The sequence below is a fragment of the Lepidochelys kempii genome, chromosome 7 (assembly GCF_965140265.1).
Source record: "Lepidochelys kempii isolate rLepKem1 chromosome 7, rLepKem1.hap2, whole genome shotgun sequence".
Classification (NCBI taxonomy): Eukaryota; Metazoa; Chordata; order Testudines; family Cheloniidae; genus Lepidochelys; species Lepidochelys kempii.
Genome location: NC_133262.1, coordinates 34,944,000 through 34,957,797, shown reverse-complemented (window position 1 = coordinate 34,957,797; position 13,798 = coordinate 34,944,000).

Below are 13,798 nucleotides of genomic sequence, written 5' to 3'. Positions count from 1 at the left end.
GTATCAATCAGAGGCCAGGCTAACCTCCTTGTTCCAATAAGAACAATAACTTAGGTGCACCATTTCTTATTGGAACCCTCTGTGAAGTCCTACCTGAAATACTCCTTGATGTAAAGCCACCCCCTTTGTTGATTTTAGCTCCCTGAAGCCAACCCTGTAAGCCGTGTTGTCAGTCGCCCCTCCCTCCGTCAGAGCAACGGCAGACAATCGTTCCACGCCTTTTTTCTGTGCGGACGCCATACCAAGGCAAGCATGGAGGTCGCTCAGCTCACTTTGGCAATTAGGAGCACATTAAACACCACACGCATTATCCAGCAGTATATGCAGCACCAGAACCTGGCAAAGCGATACTGGGCGAGGAGGTGACGTCAGCGCGGTCACGTGAGTGATCAGGACATGGACACAGATTTCTCTGAAAGCACGGGCCCTGCCAATGCATGCATCATGGTGCTAATGGGGCAGGTTCATGCTGTGGAACGCCGATTCTGGGCTCGGGAAACAAGCACAGACTGGTGGGACCGCATAGTGTTGCAGGTCTGGGACGATTCCCAGTGGCTGCGAAACTTTCGCATGCGTAAGGGCACTTTCATGGAACTTTGTGACTTCCTTTCCCCTGCCCTGAGGCGCATGAATACCAAGATGAGAGCAGCCCTCACAGTTGAGAAACGAGTGGCGATAGCCCTGTGGAAGCTTGCAACGGCAGATAGCTACCGGTCAGTTGGGAATCAATTTGGAGTGGGCAAATCTACTGTTGGGGCTGCTGTGATGCAAGTAGCCCACGCAATCAAAGATCTGCTGATATCAAGGGTAGTGACCCTGGGAAATGTGCAGGTCATAGTGGATGGCTTTGCTGCAATGGGATTCCCTAACTGTGGTGGGGCCATAGACGGAACCCATATCCCTATCTTGGCACCGGAGCACCAAGCCGGCGAGTACATAAACTGCAAGGGGTACTTTTCAATAGTGCTGCAAGCTCTGGTGGATCACAAGGGACGTTTCACCAACATCAACGTGGGATGGCCGGGAAAGGTACATGACGCTCGCATCTTCAGGAACTCTGGTCTGTTTCAAAAGCTGCAGGAAGGGACTTTATTCCCAGACCAGAAAATAACTGTTGGGGATGTTGAAATGCCTATATGTATCCTTGGGGACCCAGCCTACCCCTTAATGCCATGGCTCATGAAGCCGTACACAGGCAGCCTGGACAGTAGTCAGGAGCTGTTCAACTACAGGCTGAGCAAGTGCAGAATGGTGGTAGAATGTGCATTTGGACGTTTAAAGGCGCGCTGGCGCAGTTTACTGACTCGCTTAGACCTCAGCGAAACCAATATTCCCACTGTTATTACTGCTCGCTGTGTGCTCCACAATATCTGTGAGAGTAAGGGGGAGACGTTTATGGCGGGGTGGGAGGTTGAGGCAAATCGCCTGGCTGCTGGTTATGCGCAGCCAGACACCAGGGCAGTTAGAAGAGCACAGGAGGGCGTGGTACGCATCAGAGAAGCTTTGAAAACCAGTTTCATGACTGGCCAGGCTACGGTGTGAAAGTTCTGTTTGTTTCTCCTTGATGAAACCCCCCGCCCCTTGGTTCACTCTACTTCCCTGTAAGCTAACCACCCTCCCCTCCTCCCTTCGATCACCGCTTGCAAAGGCAATAAAGTCATTGTTGCTTCACATTCATGCATTCTTTATTCATTCATCACACAAATAGGGGGATGACTACCAAAGTAGCCCAGGAGGGGTGGTGGAGGAGGGAAGGAAAATGCCACACAGCACTTTAAAAGTTTACAACTTTAAAATTTATTGAATGCCAGCCTTCTTTTTTTTTGGGCAATCCTCTGTGGCGGAGTGGCTGGTTGGCCGGTGGCCCCCCCACCGCGTTCTTGGGCGTCTGGGTGTGAAGGCTATGGAACTTGGGGAGGAGGGCGGTTGGTTACACAGGGGCTGTAGTGGCAGTCTGTGCTCCAGCTGCCTTTGCTGCAGCTCAACCATACACTGGAGCATACTGGTTTGGTCCTCCAGCAGCCTCAGCATTGAATCCTGCCTCCTCTCATCATGCTGCTGCCACATTTGAGCTTCAGCCCTGTCTTCAGCCCGCCACTTACTCTCTTCTTCAGCCCACCACCTCTCCTCCCGGTCATTTTGTGCTTTCCTGCACTCTGACATTATTTGCCTCCACGCATTCGTCTGTGCTCTGTCAGTGTGGGAGGACAGCATGAGTTCGGAGAACATTTCATCTCGAGTGCGGTTTTTTTTTCTTTCTAAGCTTCACTAGCCTCTGGGAAGGAGAAGATCCTGTGATCATTGAAACACATGCAGCTGGTGGAGAAAAAAAAAGGGATAGCGGTATTTAAAAAGACACATTTTATAAAACAATGGCTACACTCTTTCAGGGTAAACCTTGCTGTTAACATTACATACATAGCACATGTGCTTTCGTTTCAAGGTCGCATTTTGCCTCCCCCCACTGCGTGGCTACCCCCTCAACCCTCCCCCCTCCCTGTGGCTAACAGCGGGGAACATTTCTGTTTAGCCACAGGCAAACAGCCCAGCAGGAATGGGCTCCTCTGAGTGTCCCCTGAAGAAAAGCACTCTATTTCAACCAGGTGACCATGAATTATATCTCACTCTCCTGAGGATAACACAGAGAGATAAAGAACGGATGTTGTTTGAACGCCAGCAAACATACACTGCAATGCTTTGTTGTACAATGATTCCCGAGTATGTGTTACTGGCCTGGAGTGGTAAAGTGTCCTACCATGAAGGACACAATAAGGCTGCCCTCCCCAGAAACCTTTTTCAAAGGCTTTGGGAGTACATCCAGGAGAGCTGCGAATGCCAGGGCAAAGTAATCCTTTCACATGCTTGCTTTTAAACCATGTATAATATTTTAAAAGGTACACTCACCAGAGGTCCCTTCTCCGGCTGCTGGGTCCAGGAGGCAGCCTTGGGTGGGTTCGGGGGGTACTGGCTCCAGGTCCAGGGTGAAAAACAGTTCCTGGCTGTCGGGAAAACCGGTTTCTCCGCTTGCTTGCTGTGAGCTATCTACAACCTCATCATCATCTTCTTCGTCCCCAAAACCTGCTTCCGTATTGCCTCCATCTCCATTGAAGGAGTCAAACAACACTGCTGGGGTAGTGGTGGCTGAACCCCCTAAAATGGCATGCAGTTCATCATAGAAGCGGCATGTTTGGGGCTCTGACCCGGAGCGGCCGTTCGCCTCTCTGGTTTTCTGGTAGGCTTGCCTCAGCTCCTTCAGTTTCACGCGGCACTGCTTCGGGTCCCTGTTATGGCCTCTGTCCTTCATGCCCTGGGAGATTTTGACAAAGGTTTTGGCATTTCGAAAACTGGAACGGAGTTCTGATAGCACGGATTCCTCTCCCCATACAGCGATCAGATCCCGTACCTCCCGTTCGGTCCACGCTGGAGCTCTTTTGCGATTCTGGGACTCCATCATGGTCACCTCTGCTGAGCTCTGCATGGTCACCTGCAGCTTGCCACGCTGGCCAAACAGGAAATGAGATTCAAAAGTTCGCGGTTCTTTTCCTGTCTACCTAGCCAGTGCATCTGAGTTGAGTGCTGTCCAGAGCGGTCACAATGGAGCACTCTGGGATAGCTCCCGGAGGCCAATAGTACCCCACAGTACCCCAAATTCGAGCCGGCAAGGCCGATTTAAGTGCTAATCCACTTGTCAGGGGTGGAGTAAGGAAATCGATTTTAACAGCCCTTTAAGTCGAAATAAAGGGCTTCATTGTGTGGACGGGTGCAGGTTTACATTGATTTAATGCTGCTAAATTTGGCCTAAAATCCTAGTGTAGACCAGGGCTAAGAAACCAGTTTCCAGTGAAATATGATGTCAGCATAAGGCAATAAGCCAGTGTCTCAAGGGATTGGTAAATATTTTCCTAATAAAACTAGGACACTAATTTTAGGAAGTTTAATGTAAAATCATGAAAGTGTAGCTTGGCACAAAGATCATATGAATTTTGACAATAACTGTACTAAATGTTCAGTTTTAATGTAAACTATTACAAAAGAGGTAGAGTACAGTTATGCATCAGTTAAACTGTCCTGGAAAGCATTAGCATTTCAGATACCAGAAACAGGGGCCTGCAAACAGTTTACTCCTGAAGAATACTGTGCTTTAGTAAAGAAATTCATGTTCTCTCTAAATGCACAACTGTATGTATCTAATGCTGTCACAGAGTCCCCGAGTGATGCTCTAGAACTGCTCCCTACGAAGCCAGTCAGCACTCTGGTGAAGTCTCCTCTCTGTGAGCAGACTGTCTTCAGGGCAAGAAGCTCACTCGGCTTCCACCTTCCTGGATCTGACCTTGGAGCATTCAGCATCCTCTGCCCCCCCGTGTGCTTCCCATAGCGAGTCCACCCAGGCAGGGTCCTGGGGAAGCCAGAGGGTCCTGCACCCCAACTTCAGTCAGACATGACTCTTAGCCAGCCAGTAAAACAGAGGTTTATTAGATGACAGGAACATGGTCTAAAACAGAGCTTGTAGGTACAGAGAACAGGACCCCTCAGCTAGGTCCATTTTGGGGGGCATTGAGCCAGACAACCAGGTCTGCACTTCACTCCACATCCCCAGCCAGCCCCAAACTGACTCACTCTCCACCCCCTCCTCCTCTGGGCCTGTCCCTTTCCCTGGCCAAGGGGGTCACCTGATTCCTTTGTTCTCCAACACCTTTAGCTATCACCTTGCAGGGGGGAAGGACCCAGGCCATCAGTTGCCAGGAGGCAGAGTGTCGGCCATTTATGTACACTGGCCCTTTGCTCTGCAACAATTACACCCTCTTATCCCACCGCCTAGAGATTTAAGAAATGCATAGGGGAAACTGAGGCACCTACAGTATTCAGAGGAAACATTAAGAACAGTCCCACTTCATCACAAATGCCCAGTCCAAGTTCCACAGAAGTTAATGGAAAGACTTAGTGGATATGGGATGAGGTACTCAGGAGGGAGACTGGGTCCAGTGAATAGAGAACTGGATTGGAACTCAGGAGGACTTATTTCTGTTATACCATTGGCCATTGGTTGGGTGGTCTCTTGGGTAAAGTCACTTAACCTATTTCTGCCTCAGTTTCCTCATCTGTAAAATGCGGATAATGGTGTCTGGCTCTGTAATGAGCTCTGAGATCTGTGGATGAGAAGTGCTATAAGCTAGGTACTAATAAGTAGTATCTTCAAATGTCTGAATCAATATTTTTTTATTATATCCCTGGTTATAGTTAAAGCTGCTCATTTGCTCTTGCATTTGATGGAGGTAGGTGCAATTGGGCCTGTGTACCTTTGATTGGGTGCTGTGGCTTGGTAGCAGTAGGATATGTTTATAAATGATATCCAAAGTCTATTCCCTTAATAACATCATTTATTTGTACTAGTAGCTGAAACACCTGTGCAACGGCCTGGGCTAACTTGCAAAGTCATATGTGCTTTATTTATTAAAAAAAAGTCAAATGGTGAGAACTTCCAAAAGAAATTGGACAGTAACAGACCACGAATCCCCAGGATGATTTGAACCTGCTGACATTCTAAACTCAAAGAGCTCTCAACCATGCTTGTAGCTGTTTCCATCACTTCACCCTGAGTCAGCAGACATTCTAGGCTTCAGAGTGATGTTTGGAGTTTTCTTGTGTCATAGTTGTGTTGATTTGTGCGGGTGGCAAATGAGGGGGGTATGTTTGGCAAATTGTGGTGTTATGTTGATTTAAGGTTTGGATGTTGGGCCAAGTAATCCACAATCTGTGCAGCCTCCCTCATACAGCTAATGAAATTGTTTCCCGCAAATTAGCTGAAGAGTAAGGGTGGCGGTTGGTGGTTACCTCCGATTATCACAATGGTCTGACTCTTGTCCTTATATGGATACGTGATTTAGCGTAGCTGTACATTGCACAGGTGTAATTCGTAAAGTCAAAATGTCTGAATTTAAAAATAGAATGGTTACAGACATACAAATATGGGAGTAATTTTTGTAGGGTGCTACTGTTAAATTTCCATATGAACATCTGTATTGTGCATATTTTTGTAACTTTTTTTAAAAAGTAACAAATGGAACGCATTTACTACAGTTTGAAATAATAATATAATAATATGCTTTAAAAATGGCAGTTGAATAATACAGAAGTGGAGCTGTCTCAGCCAGTCAGGATGCTGTAAATATATGTACAATAGAACCTCAATTTTGCAAACACCAATCTTATGAATGACTATATAAAACACTTTCCCACCAGGAAAAATAAATCTGATAATGAAAGTGATGTCGAGGAACAAATCAATCTAAATCCCTTCATATTCTGATGACTTTTTTATGCATTAGAAATTGCTTTTCAGTGGCTTAAACAACAAGAAAAAGGTGACACAGTGCACCATTCTGCAATTTATACACGTACCTGCTGTAACTTTTAGCTGCACAATTTAGGGGTAATAGGATGGGAAATACAGTGTTTGTATAATTTGACACTCTTCCCTGTTAACTCCATAATAACCACATCCTGGGCTTATATAAATAGCTCAGTGTTAGTCCAGGGTACAATTATTGCTTCATAATCAGGAATAAAGTTACCTAATGAGTCCATGGGAAAGGGGGGGAATACCAGGTAGGCAGGCCAGCCCTACAGCCTTCCCTTCCGCATCAGCGGTTCAGCAGAAGGGAGGCCATGTAGAGTTATGTAGGGGGGTCATACTTGCCCTTATGCCCCTGAACGGCCATGGAAGTGGGGCCCACAGGCTGGCTTATAGTGATTGGGATCACATGTGACCTAAAAATAGAAAGTATAGTAAACAAATAGCTTCGGCTCAGAAAATCTGTTCCAGTGGAAAAACCTACTGGAGAAGATAAGAGGAAATCAAGGCGAGTATCCATAATTTTCTAGCTAGTTTAAAGAAAACATTACCACTTGTGTTAAAAGATCACTTTTGTCCTTCCTCTCACCCTATGATGGACTGTACTGTCAAGATGAATATATTATAATCCCTTTTAAATAATCCATTTTACTTTCATAAAGCTTGGTCCAGACCAATGTTCCCTCTAATTTTTGATGGGCTGTGTGTGCGCAAAAAATTTCTTCTGTGCAAATGTTTGTGCGCATGGTGTTTTGCTGTGTGCACGGGGTTTAGGATCTGTGTGCGTGTGCAAAGCTTTGAGGGAACAGTGGTCCAGACTCCCACTGGCTTCAGTGAGTGTTGGATTGGGCCTATCGTGACACACAGCACTTTTAAAGAGGTCTTTTGGTAAAGTTATTGAAATTGGGCTGCAATATATCTCCAGCATCTAAAACTGTTGTATTCTAAAAATTGTGAAAAGGTTTTTAAAAGAGACTGTTCCCTAAATGTTGAAATGCTTTATTGGAAGACAGAGCTATAATTTGGTCTGCTTTGGGTTCTTAAAGGTTTGTCAGTACATGATTACTTTGATACTCCATGTGTCTGCTGTTTACTAAATTGTGGCTGTATCTAAACATAAACCAGAATGCAAGGCTCTTTAAGCTGATGTAACTTTATGGCAAGCACAATTTTTACTTTCAGTGTAAACAGTTTAATGGCTAGATGGGTCGAATATCCTTTAATCCTGCCATCAAATTAAACATGTCATTCTTCCTGGTGAACTGTGCCATTATCTGACAAAAAACTTGGGCACTAACTTTCTTCCAGAACAGACACATTTTTACAGGCCTAAATCTATTGACAAAGGCTTCCCCAATTCTCTGAGTTAGATCCTGGCTCCATTGAAGTCAATGGCAAAACTCCCATTGACTTCAATGAGGCCCAGAATTCACTCCTCTCTTTTTGCTTTATTACATGTTAAGAAACTTACTAATGAGCATGGTTGTCAGTGACTGAGCTTCTCTGTGCACTTGAAATATGACTCTAAAGTTTGCTGTTCAGTAATTAGTGTGTTGATTTATGCCCTTTGAGGTCTGTGACCATTTTTACTAAATATCATCAACAGGGACACTGAGGCAACTAGTGCTGATGTGTATAAAAAGAACATATGAAGACAAAAATAATTTTGTCTGAAAATCTAAATTAATATATTGTAATATTTTCTGGAAAAGAAATTCAGTCCCTCTATCCAGAATTAGTAGTGACATGGAACATGTGGGATGGAGAGGCTGTGCATACTGAAGTTGGCAAACAGCTTGCATTCTGAAATGCTTTTTTAGCACTCCTCTTGCAGTTTCACCTGTTGAAAATGCTCAAAATAACTACTGAGGAAAACCATAATCTCAGCATATGAACATAATACAAACTGTATGGAAAACATGAAGTGCACGCTGCTCAGCCCCTAATGCAAGTCCACGTACACCCACTATTACACCGTTGATGTTCCACACAACGTGCTTCTCGAGGGAAAAGTAATAAGTACTTTACCAAAAATTCTATTTTCCATTTAACAGGAACCCATTAAGGAAAACAGTTTGATACTGAAGTTAAGATGATAAAAATAATGCATAGAAAAAACTTAACAATCCATGGCTTAGAGTTAAGGTTTAGGTGTAATGAATTATTAATTTGTATTCTTATCAAATATAAAGGATTCACTGTGTAGGCAATGTAAGATTTGCAGTTTTTAACTACTGCCTTTTAAGATGAAGGCTGGGGTTTTTTAGATGTGGCAGGTACTGTAACTGACTCGGAATAATTTAATGCACAGCTGTTACTGAAATGAAATGGTCCTGTTGAAAAATACCTTGCTGTGTCCATTCTAAGAGCTGTAAAATGCCTTCCTGGGTACAAGGGTGCAAGCAGAGGAGTAGCATCAGGTTCATATTGCGGCATACCCTCTCTAGGCACAGCCCATTCCTGTAGTGGGCGTAAGAACTGGCAAGAAATGAAAGATTTTGCTACAAAATGTGGAGAGAGGAGTTACAGGTCCCACATAGCAATGATACCGTTAATGCCTGTGTGGTGACAGTCATTCTGGATAACATTAGCGAATGCACCAGAGACCTTCAGAGCTAAAACATGAGGCCCTATAGCTTGACTCACCACTGATTCATATTCACTCTGAATCCTGCACAGAGGTAGGGAAAATGCACCCTGACCAATGGGTGTTACCCTTGCGCGCTGCAATGTGCCTTTCCCCCCCAACTTGTCTCTATTAGTGCGGCGCTCCCTTTCTAAGAAGGCATTGGGTCAATGGCTTTCCCCTGTTTTCTATAGGAATTTTGGATTGCATTGCAAATAATGTCTGAGTAGTAATAGCATGTGGTTCTTTTTCCTTCCTCTGTTTTGTCATGTGGCACAAGTACCTTGAAAGACTCCTCCCACTATGTCCCTATTTCAGCCTTTTTGCAGGAATACACAGATCTTTGGTGCTGGTAACACATGATATCTCAGAGACATTTTGTTTCACTTGCAGGGAGTTTTCAAACCTTTTAACGTCTCTTGGGGCCTAGTTCTTTGCTCTGTGGCTCACCATACATGGCAGTATATGGCCGTAAAAGAGCACAGTATGTCTTAGAGCTGATCTAAGGTAGCAACAGCTTACAAAGAAGCCAGTTTAAAACAAAACAAACAACCCCCTACTTTTTAAATCCACATCTGGCTTTTGTCTCCTAAATTATTATTATTTTTAATTAAATGCGGGAACTTGACAAGACATAGGGACATTTCCACTTCAGATTTTATTGAACTGGGAGTAAGAATATTTTCAGTAGAAGGGGGGGAAAAGATGGGTTTTGTGTTGGGAAGGATGATATGAGACCAAAGAGATGGTGGTACAAAGGGTTTGGCCATCTATATTAGGAAAGGATTTTTTTTTTCTCCCTTCATTTCTTTCTTCAAGGGTGAAATTCACCCCATGCTAGGCCTGTGCACCTTTTAAGTCTTCAAAATAGGCCTTGTACTGACCCTCTAAGCTTCAGCCAAAATGAATGCCCTCGAGGATGCTAGATGCATAAAATGCACCATTTTATGGATCAAAAGTCCATCATGGTAGACCATCTTAAGAATAAAAGTTTTTAATATAGTAATAATCACATACAGCAGATGTCTCCAAACTGTGGGGCACGGAGAAATATCGGGCGGTGTGTGTGTGTGTGTGTGTGTGTGTGACTTAGACTAGCCCCCACAAGGGGCAGGGAGGGAGCGCCCCCTGACCTACCCCCATCTGGAGCCCTGGCTTCTGTCTTGCCCCATCCCCAGCCCCTGCATGGCTTTGCACCCAGCCTGGAGGAAGTAAAGGGATCCCCACCAAAAAAACCTCTCCAAGAAGCCCCACACACACTGGAACTGGAGCAGGGAACCCAACTCAAATTTAGCAGTGTCCCACTCTTCAATGGCTAGTGGCAGCACTGTCGTCTTTGCGATACTGCATCCCTAATGCCACATGGTGGGGTGCAAAGGAATACACAGTTGCATTTTAACTCTCACCCTCCTGACTGCATGATCGAAAATTATGTTCAGCATCCACCAGCAGCACTGGGGCCTCTCCTGGCTCCAGAGAAAACTGTCAAAGATATTGCCTTAAAGTGAAAAAGAAAAGGAGGACTTGTGGCGCCTTAGACTAAGATTTATTTGAGCATAAGCTTTCGTGAGCTAGGTTGGATGCATCCGATGAAGTGAGCTGTAGCTCACGAAAGCTTATGCTCAAATAAATTGGTTAGTCTCTAAGGTGCCACAAGTCCTCCTGTTCTTTTTGCGGATACAGACTAACACAGCTGCTGCTCTGAAACCTGCCCTGAAATAAGAATGCCTAAGTCTCTGCTTTTGGGAGGAGGGAAGTTGACAGTGTTTAAATGTAAAATGCAGCCATGCTTTATAAACCTAAACAGTGAGTGTGGTGGTCAGCTTTAATCCAAAAATCTCTCCATTGACTACAATGGGAATTGAAGCAGGACCTTTGGTATGCCGTGTTTGAAGGCACTCTGTCTTTTGGCCTTGTGCATTGCCACATGCCCTCTTGTGGCTTATTCCTGTATTCTTTGCCATTCACAGGGCACCATGCCAGAGTTTTATTTACTCCTGAGGGCATTCTGCACCCCAAAAATAAAAATTCTGCAAATTTTATTTGTCAAACAAATGTGGAGGCTCCAGCATGGCATTGGGGAGCACAGGCCACTGGCTGCACAGAAGTGGGAGATCCCTGTGCAGCTCTCTCACCCCCCGGGACACTGACTCAGCGGTGAGGCTGCACCCAAACCTGATACAGCACAAGGACTGGGTCTGCCCCAGAAGCATCCCAGGGCCCTGCCCCTCTGTGTGATCAGGCAGGCTCAGCAAGTCAGGATCCAAGTGTGGAGGGGCTTAGTTTTGGGGGGCGGGGGAATCCAGGTGTGGGTTGAGAGAGCTCTGTGTGGGGCAATCTGGATGCAAGAGGCTCAGTGGGAGATTTGGGTACACAGGGGCTTGGGGGGGGTGGTTCTGGGTGCAACAGTAATGGGACTCTGTAGGGAGATCCAGGTGAAGGTGGTTGGGGCTCAGCAGGGTTGGGGGTGTGTGGGATAGAGCTCAGCAGGAGTGTCTGGGTGTTGGAAGGGCTGTTGGGGGGTCCAGATGCTGGGGAAGTGGGCCTCAGTGGGGTGGGGATCCAGGAGCAGCTGGTTGGGGCTCGGTGGGGTGGGGATCCAGGAGTGGGTGGCTTGTCAGGATGATCCAGGGAAGTGGGGCTCATCCGGGGGGGTGAGGCTCGGTGGGAGGGTCTGAGTATGAGGGCATCTGGGTGCATGGGAGTTGGGTGGATGGGGGAGCAGCTCCTTGTACCAAGATCCCTCCCCCTGCAACCAAGGAGCAATGGGCGCAGGAAGAGGCCATGGGATGAAGGGGTCTGGAGTTTGCAGAGTTTTTTGCAGATGGGGGAGAAATCTAGGGGTGGGTCTGACCCAGCCCCAGATGCTGTGCAGGAGAAGAAGTCCCGTCGTCCCCAGCCCAGCCAGGACTAGCAGATGAGTCCAGCGCAGGGTAGGAGCCACCAGCCGGGTCTTCCCCAGTCCATCCCTTCCCCCACCCCCACCCCCAGTGATTTACCTCTCTGCTGGCTTCCCTGGGCACCCAAAACATACTGCTGGGGAGGGTCACATGACTGTTCTTGTGGCTTCTCTTTGCTTCCCCATCAGAGAGTCCTTTTTCTGTGGGGAAGCAAAGAAATCTGTGGGGGACATAAATTCTGCACATGCACACTGACACAAAATTCCCACAGGAGTAAAATTTTATTCTATTCCTATCCTGTGATGGAAAAGGATACTTGGACTTATTGTGTGGCAAGAGAGAATTGCCAGTTGTTTGTAGCTGATTTTGTATCCAGGGAGAGAAGTTTAGGAATGGGAAATAAGAGTACATGAAAACTCAACTATATTGGCTTATAACCTGGCATTCCAAGTAGAGAAGACAAGAGCCCCCCACACCCGGTAGTTGGTTATACCATCTACCTCTGGGTGGTGGGCCACTTAGATATCTAGATGTCCCTGCTGCTGCTGATCATTAGTATAAGGAGGAAAAGACTAAATCCTAGCTCCCCCTTAATCTCTGGCTGTATTGAGAACTCTGCTTCAGGCAGAAAAAAACTCTAATAACCAGTGATGAATAGTAGATTTAGTGGAATTCGGGAATGCTCATTAAAAATGTGAACATTCCTTCATTGCTTTATCACTGGCTGCTAATCTCACTTTCCCCTAAAGACTCCTATAGTGTTAATTTCTGACTTGGAACAAAATAACGTTCCTGAAGGATTAAAACATCCCCTAAAGACTAATTTTAATTGAATACCTATGATAAAAGTAAAGCTTTGATTTCCACCCCCGCCCAGCCCCATTTGATCAACTTTCCGCAAAGATTGTCTTCCAAATTTTTAGCAGCCAATACCCTTTATTTAGATGAGGCTTGATTCTTTCCGAATAAAACTGATAAATGCCTGATTTCCAGAAAATGTGAGATCAGTCTGCTTATGTGGACTATGCAAATATATGCTGAGTACACAAATATATCACAATGCATGTGTTTAAAAGGACATGTGTAATTCCAGGCAATTATACATATGAGCATTGGGAATGGCCTTTATAATAAAAATATACCCTTAACTGAGCTCCTATAAAGTAATTAAGAGTTTACAGACATGACATTTTGGGTAGAGCTGAAGTGTGGGATTTTCATAATTGCTCAGTATTGGTGTAACTCTGCTCCCACTGGGGGTGTGTACCGATATACTAGATCCCATGCATGTGAGCACAAGCAAATGCAATTAACACTGTGGTTTACCCATATTTGGTGGGCATCAGAACCATGCCTGAAATTATAGCTAGCTGAGGATGGGATTACCAAAATGCACTGGGCCATTGTTGGGACTCCTGTGTCCATCATTTGCCTGCTAGAAGGGGCAAGTGAGTACATAAACTACCAAGGATACTATTCTCTCATTCTTCAAGACTTGGTCAATCAGACACAGGTTCTTAAACACTAGTATTGGAAATATGGGAAAGGTTCATATCATCAACTTGCTGAGGAGATCAGGCTTGTATTTGAAGGGGGAAGCAGGGACCTTATACCCAACAAACACCATTTGTAACAATATTATATCTGTCAGCTGTTTTAGGGGACCCTGCATACCCACTTCTGTCATTGGCCTGCTTAAACCTGGGGTTGTGAGTTCAATCCTTGAGGGGGCCATTTGGGATCTGGGGCAAAAATTGGGAATTCGTCATGCTTTGAGCAGGGGGTTGGACTAGATGACCTCCTGAGGTCTCTTCCAACCATGGTATTCTATAATTCTGTGATCACACAGGAAATCATACCCTGATGTCAGGGGCCCTAGAGTTCAATTTCAAGCTCAGCAACTGCAGGATGGTGGTGGAA